Genomic DNA, 11763 nt, shown 5'->3' with positions numbered 1-11763 from the left:
GTAAACTGTGGTCAATGTCATGAGACAAAGTGTATGTGAACTGCTGTATGGAAAGTGAATTTGCTCTGTAAATCTTCACCCAAATCACAATTAAATAAATAAATAAATAAAACCCTTAAAGAGAAAATTTCCAACCAAGAATAAAGTACCCAGGAAAATTGTCCCTCAAATATGATGGTGAAATTAGGACATTTCCAGATAAGCAGAAATTCAGGGAATTTGTTAAAACCAGACCAACCTTACAAGAGATTCTAAAGGGAACCTTTGGACAGAGAAACAACAACAGCCAACAAGAACTGATCGTTAACACACATGATGATATAACCCAGAAACCAACCCAGCCATGAAAGTGTCCAAAGTAAGGAAGCCTACAAGATTGTAAACAGGGAACCAGAGATATCAATTGACAAATGAGGACAACCACAAACCAAAAAGAGTGGGAAAACTGTGTCATTATAGAACTTCTAGATGGTAGCGAAGTCAAGACAACTACAAAATAGAATGGACTGTTCTACACTTGGGAAGAAATCTATAAATCACAGAGTAACCTCAAAGAAAAATGATAAACCTTCACATCAAAATAAAAAAGAGGACTAGCACAAATATTTAGCAAATACTAAAACAATAGCAACGAAGGAAGTGATAACATGATTAACAAACAAATGACCTCAGCATACAAAATTATATGGAACAAAGAAATCGACACCATGAAAAAAGCACATAACAAAAATGACAGCAACAAATTCATACTTGTTGATAATTACATATCTGGCAAGGGACTTATCTCTAAGATTTATAGAAAATTCCAATACCTCAACACCAAAGGAATTAACAATCCTTTTGAAAAATGGATAGAATACATGAACAGACACTTCATCAAGGAGGATATTCAGGTGGCCAGCTAATACATGAAGAGATGCTCACAATCATTGGCCATCAGTGAGATGCAAATCAAAACAACAATGACATACCGTCACACCCCAGCACTGATGGCAAGGTTCAACAAGACAGAAAATAACAAATGATGGCAGGGATGTGGAGAGATTGGGGCTCTCATACACTGCTGGTGGGACTGTGAAGTGATACAACCACTGTGGAAAGCAACACAGTGATTCCTTAGAAAGCTGGAATTGGAGATACCATTTGACCCAGCAATCCCATTACTAGGTATATATCCTACAGAGGTGAGAGCCAGGTTAGGAACAGATATATGCACACTCGTGCTTATTGCAGCACTATTTACAATAGCAAAAAGATGCTCCATCAGCAGAAGAGTGGATGATCAGACCATGATACATACACATAATGGAATGCTCTGCAACTCTAAAGAATAATGTAGAGTCTGCAAAACATCACATAATATGGATGAACTTGGAGGACATTATGCTGAGTGAAATAAGTCAATCACAGAAGAACAAATATGGTATTAGTTCATTGTTGATGGAGGGTCAAGGAAAGGTTTATATATGGAGGAAAACTTTCTTGGTTGCCAGGGTGGGGGGGGGGGGAAGGGAAATATTCTATAAAAAAAAAAAAAAAAATGCATTGATCCATATCACTTTAGTTTTCTGCATTTCACTGTACATAAATTATATTTCAATAAAATGCATTTAAAAAGTAATACTACAATGTCTTGGAGATAATAGAAAACCTCAAATCACACACAGACCAAAAAAAAAAAAAAAATCAGGACAAGATGGCTAAAACAAGACAGAAAACATAGGACCAGAAAATCTCCCAGAGGAAGAAATGCTATTGGAAGCATCTCATGAAGAATTCAAGAGAATAATATTTAGGTAACTTCAATAGATCAAGAGAAAAGTCAAGGAAACCACAGATAAAATCAAGGAAAACACAGACAAAACTCTAGAAAACTTCAAAATAATGATACAACAACAAATTAAATGGAAAATTAGAAACCACACAAAATTAGCAAATCCAAAAAAAAATCAAAAGATTAATATTAAAATTTCAGAAATATTTAACTCATTGGAAGAAAAGAAGTAGAAATGAATCAATGGAAGACTGAATTAGCAAAAGCAAAGACAAATCTCTCTCTCTCTCTCTTTTCTCTTTGTCTCTCATCTACTTCTTCCCTAGGGCAAATAAGCTTCACTTTGTTTCACTACAGGATGGTTTTGCACAAGGAGGGAAACTTGGATGCTAATAGTTCTCCAATCTTGCAGCTCGTGACTTCCACCTTCAGAGAAGAATGAATTTCAGTCTCTAACTTCCTGTTCTAAATTTAAATTTTTCCTGGTCCAAGAGATAGAACTTTCTTGGACAAGAATGGGGCAGATGTCCACTCCTGGATCCATCATCTCTGGTCAGAAAGACAGGGACACAGATAAGCAGGTATTGCTGTAAGTTCATCTACCTCAGTTGGTATAGTAGTTCAGTTTGGGTATTAACTTGGCTGGGCCTGGTTGAGTGGCTGGGCAGCTGGATGCAGTACTCCCCATGATGACACTGGTAATCAACTCCATGGTGGAATCTACTGTGAGTAGCTGCCTTAAGGATGTGGTCTGCTTCCCGTATATAAAGAGAAGCCTTGGGGAATGGTCTCTAGCTTATAACACGCTTGAACCCTACATGTAGGTTTGTCATTGTTCAGCAGCCTGCCATGCTCTGCCGACCTTGGGACTTTCAGTGGACTTGAATTAATGGCTTGCCATGAGGTTTGGTAATATCAGGACTGTGCCTTATTACTTGTCAACCTTGGGTTTGTCAGCCTCAGTAGTCAGCAGCTTAGTGAAGAAAAGCCTCCAGCTTAGTGGGCGGGAGCAGGAAGTAGAGCGGAAGCCCACAGTTGAGAGGCCTTTACCCAGCTCCTAGACCCTGGCACATTGAACTCGGACTTAAAGCCTCCAAACTGTAAAAGAATAAACTCCTATTTGTTCAAGCATCCCATCTGTGGTATATTCTTGTCAGAGCGGCACTAGGTAACCAAAACAGATGGTCAGTTGTTGGCTACTACAGTGAATGGCATTTAAGTATCAGAGGAGAGAACTAGACTAGGAGTCAGGAAACCTGTGTAGCTGTCCTGATTGTGACAGTCATTTCCTAAAGGATTTTGGGCAAATTGCTTAATAACTCTAGGCATCATTTTCCCTATCTGCATAATAAGTACTTTGAATTAGATGATACATGAGATCATAGCCAAATATAAATTTTTATGAAATGTAGGGGAGCTCTGGTAGCATAGTGCCTAAGGCACTTGACTGCTAACCAGAAGCCTGGCGGTTCAAACCCACCAGCCACTCCTCGGAAGGAAGATGGGGCAATCTACTTCCGTAGTGATACTGCCTCGGAAACCCAAGGAGGGGTTACTATGACTCAGGGCCGACTCGACAGCACATAACAACAACAACAACAACAACAATGAAATATAGAATTTCTTCAGATTTAAAAAATTTACCAAATGGCATCATCTTTTTCATCAGTATCATCCAAGCTATTGAGGTATGGCAAGCATGACTAGCAAGGTCCCTACGGATCGTTCCAGTGCTAATATTCTTTAATCTCAGAGGAGCTCACAAGGTACATATGAAAGGAAAGTGCACTTGAAGTTGATAGAAATATTTATGGTTTGCTATAACCTTGTCCCTGGCCTTTACTGTCAAATTAATTTTTCTTCTCAAGTAACACAATTTCACCTTTCCTCTGGTGGTGTGGTGCCTAAGTGGTGTGGTGTGGTGGGTGGTTCAAACCCACCAGCCACTCCTCAGAAAGAAGGTTGGGCAATCTACTTCCGTAGTGATACCGCCTCAGAAACCCAAGGAGCGTACATATCTGATCTGTATGCTATGAGTCGTATCCAACTGCATCCCAGTGAGTTTGGTTTGGTTTGGTTGGAAGACAATAACCACACATATTAAATGAAAACATATCCATGGTTGAAGTTTCATTTGGAAAGGTAGAAAAAGAAGAAGCTTTGCTGACTGGCTTCCAAAAAGGGTATCATTACTTCTGAGAACTTTTCACCTAATTCATGTATTCATTCATTTCACAAGTATCAATTAAAGTTAGCTATGTGTCATGCACTCTTTTAGGTGCTACAGATACAACAGAGAATAAGAAAAACAAGATCTCTAGCTCTTGGTGCTTTTGTGCTAGTTAAAAAGATACATAATAAATGGTAATAAAGACATGGATAAGATGATGTTAGAGATCAATAAGTGCTATGAAGAAAATATAATAAAAATATAATATATATATTATAATAAATAATATAAATATAATAAAAAAGCAGCTAAGGGATAGGGTAATGGGCGCAACCTGAAAGAAAGTCATTGGGGAAGATATTTTTTAGAAGATTATAGTTGAACCAAGGCCTGAATGAGCAGAAGTCAGGTACATGAAGATTTAAAGGAAGCATAGATAGAAGGCAGCAACCCTAAGGTAAAATAAGCTTGGTGTTTTGGGGAAACAAGCAAACAAATTTTGCACAAGAATGAGAGTGGCAGGAGATGATGTTTGAGAGTCAAGCTCAGACCATGGAGCCATGAAAGAATTTGGGTTTTATTCTACTACAAAGGGAAAGCATTGCATTTTTTTTGATAAGTGCCATGATCTAATTTGTACTTTTATAAAGATCATTTTGGTTAACTGCATGAAAAATGGCCTACCACATTGGATTTATGCCAGAGATGTGACATTAGTTTAACATTAGAAAAATTACATAATTATATAATTCACCATATTAACAGATTAACAAGAGAATTATGTGATGATTTCATAGCTGCAGAAAACACATGATTAGAAATTTATTTTCTATTTATGACACTGTGGTAGTTATGTTTGTGTGTCAACTTGGCTAGGCCTGGTTGAGTGGCTGGGCAGCTGGATGTAGTATTCCCCATGATGAGACTGGTAATCAACTCTATGGTGGAATCTACTGTGAGCAGCTGAGTAGCTGCCTTTGGGATGTGGTCTGCTTCCTGTATATAAGGATAAGTTTTGAGAATGGTCTCTAGCCTATGGCACGCTTGGACCCTGCATGTAGCCATGTCGTTGCTCAGCAGCCTGCTACGCTCTGCCGACCTTGGGACTTACAGTGGACTTAAGTTGATGGTCTGCCATGTGGTTTGGTAACATCAGGACTGTGCCTTTTTATTTGTCAACCTTGGGGCTTCTCAGCCTCAGCAGCCAACAGCTGTCTGAGTAAAGAAATGCCTCTAGCTCCAGTGGGCTGGGAGCAGGAGGCAGAGCTGGACCCCAAGGTTGAGGGGCTTTCACCCAGCCCCTAAAGCCTGGCACTTTGAACTTGGACTTAAGCCTCCAAATTGTAAGAATAACTCCTGTTCGTTAAGGCCATCCCATTTGTGATATATTCTTGTCAGAGTGGCACTAGGTAACCAGAACAGACACATGCACAAAAATAATAACCTAGTAATAGAAAGGAATTTCCTTAACTGTATAAAACTTAGATCAAACATAATACTTAATGGTGAAATGTTGAAAGCATTCCCTTTAAAATTGGAACCAATATAAAAGTATCCACTATTCCAATATCCTTTCAACATTATACAGGAGCTAAACTGGGCAGTTAAGACACAAAGAGAAATTAACAGTTAAAATAATAATGAAAGGATGTAAAAGAATAAAAAATCTTCCATAATTTACAAAAGACGATTATCTACATAAAAAATAAGAGAATCTACAGATAATGTAAAAGGGAGTTTAACAGCATTATTGATTAGAAAATAAAAATCAATTGTATTTCTATTCTCTAATATTTTAGAAAATAAACTTGTTAAATGATACCTATAAAAGGCCTCTCAGCTTGTCATACTATGGTGGCTTGCATGTACTATGATGCTGGAACTATGCCACCAGTATTTCAAATACTAGCAAAGTCGCTCATGGTAGACAGGTTTCAGCAGAGCTCCCAGATTAAGCCAGACTAGGAAGAAAGGCTCGCTGATGTACTTCTAAAAAGTAGCCAATGAAAACCTCACGGATAGACAGAATCAGTGTTAGAAGAAATACAGCCAGAATGCCTCTTGGAATACAGGATGGAAGGACTTCAATTCATGTGCTTTGGACATGTCATCAGGAAAAATCAATCACCAGAAAAGGATATCATGGTTGGGAAAGCAGACAGTCAGCAAAAACAAAGGAATCCGTCAATGAGGTGGGTTAACACAATAGCCACAGTGGTGGCCTTAAACATACCAGTGACCAGAAAAATACTGCAGAACCAGGCAATGTTTCTGTATCACATAAGTTACTGTGACTCAAAGCTGACTCAATAGCAACTAATATTAATAACAAGATGTCAAAACTGAAAGTATCAAAAATAGAAAGCTTCAAAAATTAAAAGTACTAAAGGAATAACTCTAATTTAAAAAAAAATGTGCAAGTGTTTTAAAGAAAGAAACATGCATTTTATAGAAATACACTAAAGAAAATACAAATAAAAAGGAGATATGCTATGCTCATAATTTGGAAGAAAATATCATCAGTATGTTCATTCTGTCTAAATGGATATACAGATTCAAAGCAATTTCAATGAAGATCTCAATAAGTTTATTTTGTGGAACTTGACAAACGGACACTAAATTAAGACCTTGTGGCATTTGGCACAAGAATTTAGTATCATAAAGAGCATCATGCATGAATACCTGATGGATGGCAAAAATGGCATTTCAAATCAGTGGAGAAAAGATGGACCTCTATAAATGGGACTAGGATAATTGGCTTGAAATTTGGGGAAAAACATGAAGCTGGACCTCAAACCCACATTATAAAAACAAGTAAATTCCAAGTTGATTAGAGACTCAAATATTACAAGAAAAATTTTAAAAGGGCAATATAGAAATTTTTTCCTATTATTTGAGCATTTTCAATGTGCTCAACATTTTTCTTGCAAATGTGGTTTTTTTCTATTATTTTGACGAATATGTAACAAAGCCTTTCCCATTTTAATATTGTTTACATGTACAATTCTATGACATTAATTACATTCACCACATTGTTCAACAATCACCATTATGCATTTCCAAATTTTGTCATCAGTTTTAACATAAGCTCTGTGTTCTCCGAGCAAGGAGTCCCCCCTTTCCCCTCTTGCCCATGCCTGGTAACCACTAATAAAGTTTGATCTTTACATGCTTGATTGTTGTAGATATTTCATATAAGTGGGATCATATGATATTTGTCCTTTTGTAACTGACTTATTTCACTTAGAATAGTATTTTCAAGATTCATCTGTGTTGTAACATGTATCAGAACATTATTTCTTTTTGTGGCTGAGTAATAATATTCCATCATATGCACAATTTCATTAGTCACTAGGGAAATGCAAATCAAACTACAAAGAGATATCACTTCATACCAATTAAGGTGGTTCTGATTAAAAAAATAAAATAAACAATAGGTGTTAGTGAGGATGTAGAGAAATCAGAACTCTCATTCATTGATGCTAGGATTATAATGTGGTACAGCATCAAACTGTGGAAAACTGTCTGATGGCACTACAAAAAGTTAAACATAGAATTACTATATAATCCAGCAATTTCACTCCTAGGTATATACTCAAAAGAATTAAAAGCAGAATGCACTTGAACTTCAGTGTTCATTGCAGCACTATGCCCAGTAGCCAAAAAATGGAAACAGTATAAATGTCCATCAACATATAAATGGATAAACAAGATGTGGTACATATATATATATTGGAGTATTACTTAACCATAGATAAATATGCAGAATATTTATATAACCTCAGAGTAGTACAGGATTTCCTAACAAAAAGCATATATCATAAAAACAAAGACTGCAAAACTTGACTACAGTTAAAGATTTGTTGTTGTTGCTGGGTGCCTTCCAGTGAGCTTCAGTTCATAGTGACCCTATGTGTAACAAAACAAAATGTTGCCCCATCCTGCACCATCTTTACAATTGTTGCTATGTTTGAGCCCCTTGTTATAACCATGGTGTCAGTTCACCTCATTAGGGGTCTTCCTCTTTTTCACTAACACTCTACTTTACCAAGCATCATGTCCTTCTCCAGGGACTGGTCTCTCCTAGTAACGTGTTCAAAGTAAGTGAAATAAACTCTTGCCATAGTCACTTCTAATGAGCATTCTGGCTGTACTTGTCCCAAGACACATTTGCTCGTTCTTCTGGCAGTCCATGGTATATTCAATATTCTTTACCAACATCACAATTCAAATGTACCAATTCTACTTTGGTTTTCCTTTTTCATTGGCTAGTTTTCACATACACATAAGGTAATGGAAAATACTACGGCTTGGGTCAGGCACACATTATTCCTCAGAGTGACATCTTTGCTTTTGAACACTTTCAAGTGGTGTTTTGAGCAGATTTGTCCAGAGCACTACATCTTTTGGTTTCTTGACTGTTGCTTCCACGGGCATTGATTGTGGATCCAAGTAAAATAAAATCCCTGACAATTTCATTTTTTTCTCTGTTTATCATGATATTGCTTATTGGTCTAGTTGTGAGGATTTTTGTTTTCTTTATATTGAAGACTGTAGTCTCTAATCTTCATCACTAAGTGCTTTGAATCCTCTTCACTTGCAAGAAGCAAGGTTGTATGATCTGCATATCACAGATTGTTAAGGAGTCTTCCTCCAACACTTACTCTACGTTCTTCTCCACATAGTCCAGATTTTCAGATTATTTGCTTGGTGTACGGATTGCATAAGCATGGTGAAAGGATACAATATTGATGCATACCTTTTCCAATTTTAAACCAAGACACATGCCCTTGTTCTATTTGAACAACTGCTTCTTGATCTATATACAGGTTCTACAATTCAGTGTTCTGGAATGTCCATTATTTGCAAATATAGCCATAGTTTGTTATGATCCACACAACAGAATGCCTTTGCATAGTCAATAAAACACAGCTAAACATCCTTCTGGTATTCCAAGCTTCACTGAAATCTTTGACAAAAAAGAAGACTCCAGGAAATTGACAGAATAGCAGTTAGGATGCTTCAACAAAAGTACAATAGACCCATAGTAAATTTTTCATGTTCTTGTTGTTAGGTGCTGTCCAGTTGGCTTTGATTTATAGTGACCCTGCATACAACCCTGTGTAATTATAGTGACCCTGCGTACGACAGAACGAAACACTGCCCTGTCCTGAGCCATCAAGTGCATGAGTAAGAAATAAACTTTTTGTGGTAAAAGCCATTAAGATTTTTAGATTCATTTGCATCAGACCATGTCTTGGTTATCTAGTTTTATTGTAAGAGAAAATACAAATGGATAGCTTTAAAGAACAGAAATTTATCTCACAGTTCAGAAGGCTGAAAGTCTGATTTCAAGGCACGCCTCCAAGTAGAGATCCTACGTTATCCATTTCAACTTTTTTCAGAAGGCAATCCTTAGAATTCTTGGACCTATAGATACATCTGCCCTATATATCTGTTTTCATACGACATCTTCCCCCTGCATGTATCTTTGTGTTAATTCTGCTCTTCTTATAACTCAGAAGTGATCAGATTTAGAATTCACTCTACTCTGTTATGGCCTCATTAACAAAACCAAAGAAAAGTTCTTTTTCCGAACAGGATCAAATCCACAGGTACAGGGGCCAGGATTTCAATATGTATTTTGGGAAAAACATAAGGCAGTCCAGAAAAAGCATGATTTAGCTTACCCTAACTAATACAAAAATCTGCTTTTGAAGCCAGGAGGCATGGTTTTGAAGAATTCACTACTCGTATAACAGTTAATATTTGTAATTTGTTGGGCTTCTTTCAATGAAGTTAGCTGTACATCTGACAACTTTTTCAATGTTTCTAATTTTTTATTTTAAAACAATTTCAGACTTACATAAGAGTTGCAAAATTTGTACAAAGAATTCTCATATATTCTGTACTCAGCTTCCCCAAACGCTAACATCTTATCACCACACTATAATAATTAAAACAAGTAAATTAACATTGATACAATAATATAAACTAGGTTATAGACCTTGTTTCAATTTCACCAATTGTCTGGCTCAAATTCTTTTTTCTAGTTCAGGACCTAATCCAAGAACACATGTTGCATTTCATTTTCGTTTCCTTAAACTGAGAATAATTTATTAGCCTTTCTTTGTCTTTCTCCACCTTAACATTTTCGAAGAGTGCTAATCAGGTATTTTGTACAAAGTCCTCAATCTGAGTTTGTTCAATGTTTCCACATGATTAAGTGCAGGTCATACATTTTTGGCAAAAATGCTAAAGAATTGAGGTTGTATACTTCTCAATGCATGACATCAAAAGGCATATGATGTGGATATGTCTAATTTTTGGTGATATTAACTTTTTTTTAACTTCCTCTGCTGGGTAACTATAAAAGTACTATTTTTACCTTTATAAATTAGTAAGTGTCTTGTGGGGGGATCATTTGAAACAATGTCAATATTCTGCCTATAAAATCATCAGAGTTTTATAGAATACTTGAGAATAAATCTTACCAGGAACACAAAAAAACTTGCACAAAGAAAACTACAAAACACTACTTCAAGAAACTATAAGAGATCTACATAAATGGAAGAACATACCATGCTCGTGGATTGGAAGGTTGAACATTGTGAAAATGTCAATATTACCCAAAGCAATCTATACATTCCAAACTCAATTCAGATTCCATCAACATTACTTAAGGACATGGAAAAAAACAATCAGAAATTTTATATGGAAAGGAATAAGACTTCAGATAAGCAAAATACAACTGAAGAAGAAGAACAAAGTAGGAGGACACACACTCCCCAATCTCAAAACCTACTACACAGCCACAGTAGTCAAAATAGTATGGTATTGGTACAATGACAGAACAAAACACTGCCCAATCCTGCGCCAGCTCCACTATCCTTGCTATACTTGAGCCCCCCATCACAGCCACCATGTCAATCCATCTCGTTGAAGGTCTCCCCCTCTTTCATTGACCTTCCACCCTACCAAGCATGACATCCTTCTCCAGGGAATGGTCCCTTCTGACAACCAAATGATCAAAATTGGTGAGACGAAGTCTGGCCATTCTCGCTTCCAAGGAGCATTTCAGGTGCACTTCCTCCAGGACAGATCTGTTAGCTCTTTTAGCAGTCCATGGTACTTTCAGCATTCTTCACCAGCACCACAACTCAAAAAGCATCAACTCTTCTTCAGTCTTCCTTATTTATTGTCCAGCTCTCACATGCATACGAGGCGAATGGAAATATCATGGCTTGTGTGAGGCACACCTTAGTCCCCAAGGAGACATCCTTGCTCCTCAGCACTTGAAACAGTTCCTTTGCAGTTGACCTTCCCAATGCCACACATCGTCTAATGTCCTGACTGCTGCTTCCATTGGCATTGATTGTAGAACCAAGCAACATCAACTCTTTGACAACCTCAGTCTTCTCTCCATTTATTGTGATGCTGCTCATTGGTCCAGTTGTGAGGATTTTTGTTTTCTTTATATTGAGATGTAATCCATACAGCAGACTGTATTCTTCAACCTTCATCAGTAAGTGCCTCGCGTCATCCTCACTTTCAGCAAGTAAAGTATCGTCTCCGTATCTCAGGTTGTTAGTGATTCTTCCTCCAATCCTGATGCCACATTTTTCTTCATATAGTCCAGCTTCTAAGATTATTTGCTCAGCATATAGATTGAATAAGTAAGGGGGAAAGATAAATGCTGACACACTCCCTTCTCGATTTTAAATCATGTAGTGTCCCCTTGTTCCATTCGAACGACAGCCTCCTGGTCAAGGTACAGGTTCCTCATGAGTCTAATCAAGTGTTCAGGAATTCCCATTCT

The sequence above is a fragment of the Orycteropus afer genome, unplaced genomic scaffold (assembly GCF_000298275.1).
Source record: "Orycteropus afer afer isolate SDZICR_OR568_19922 unplaced genomic scaffold, OryAfe1.0 scaffold00210, whole genome shotgun sequence".
Classification (NCBI taxonomy): domain Eukaryota; kingdom Metazoa; phylum Chordata; class Mammalia; order Tubulidentata; family Orycteropodidae; genus Orycteropus; species Orycteropus afer.
Note: the sequence above shows the minus strand (reverse complement) of the source record.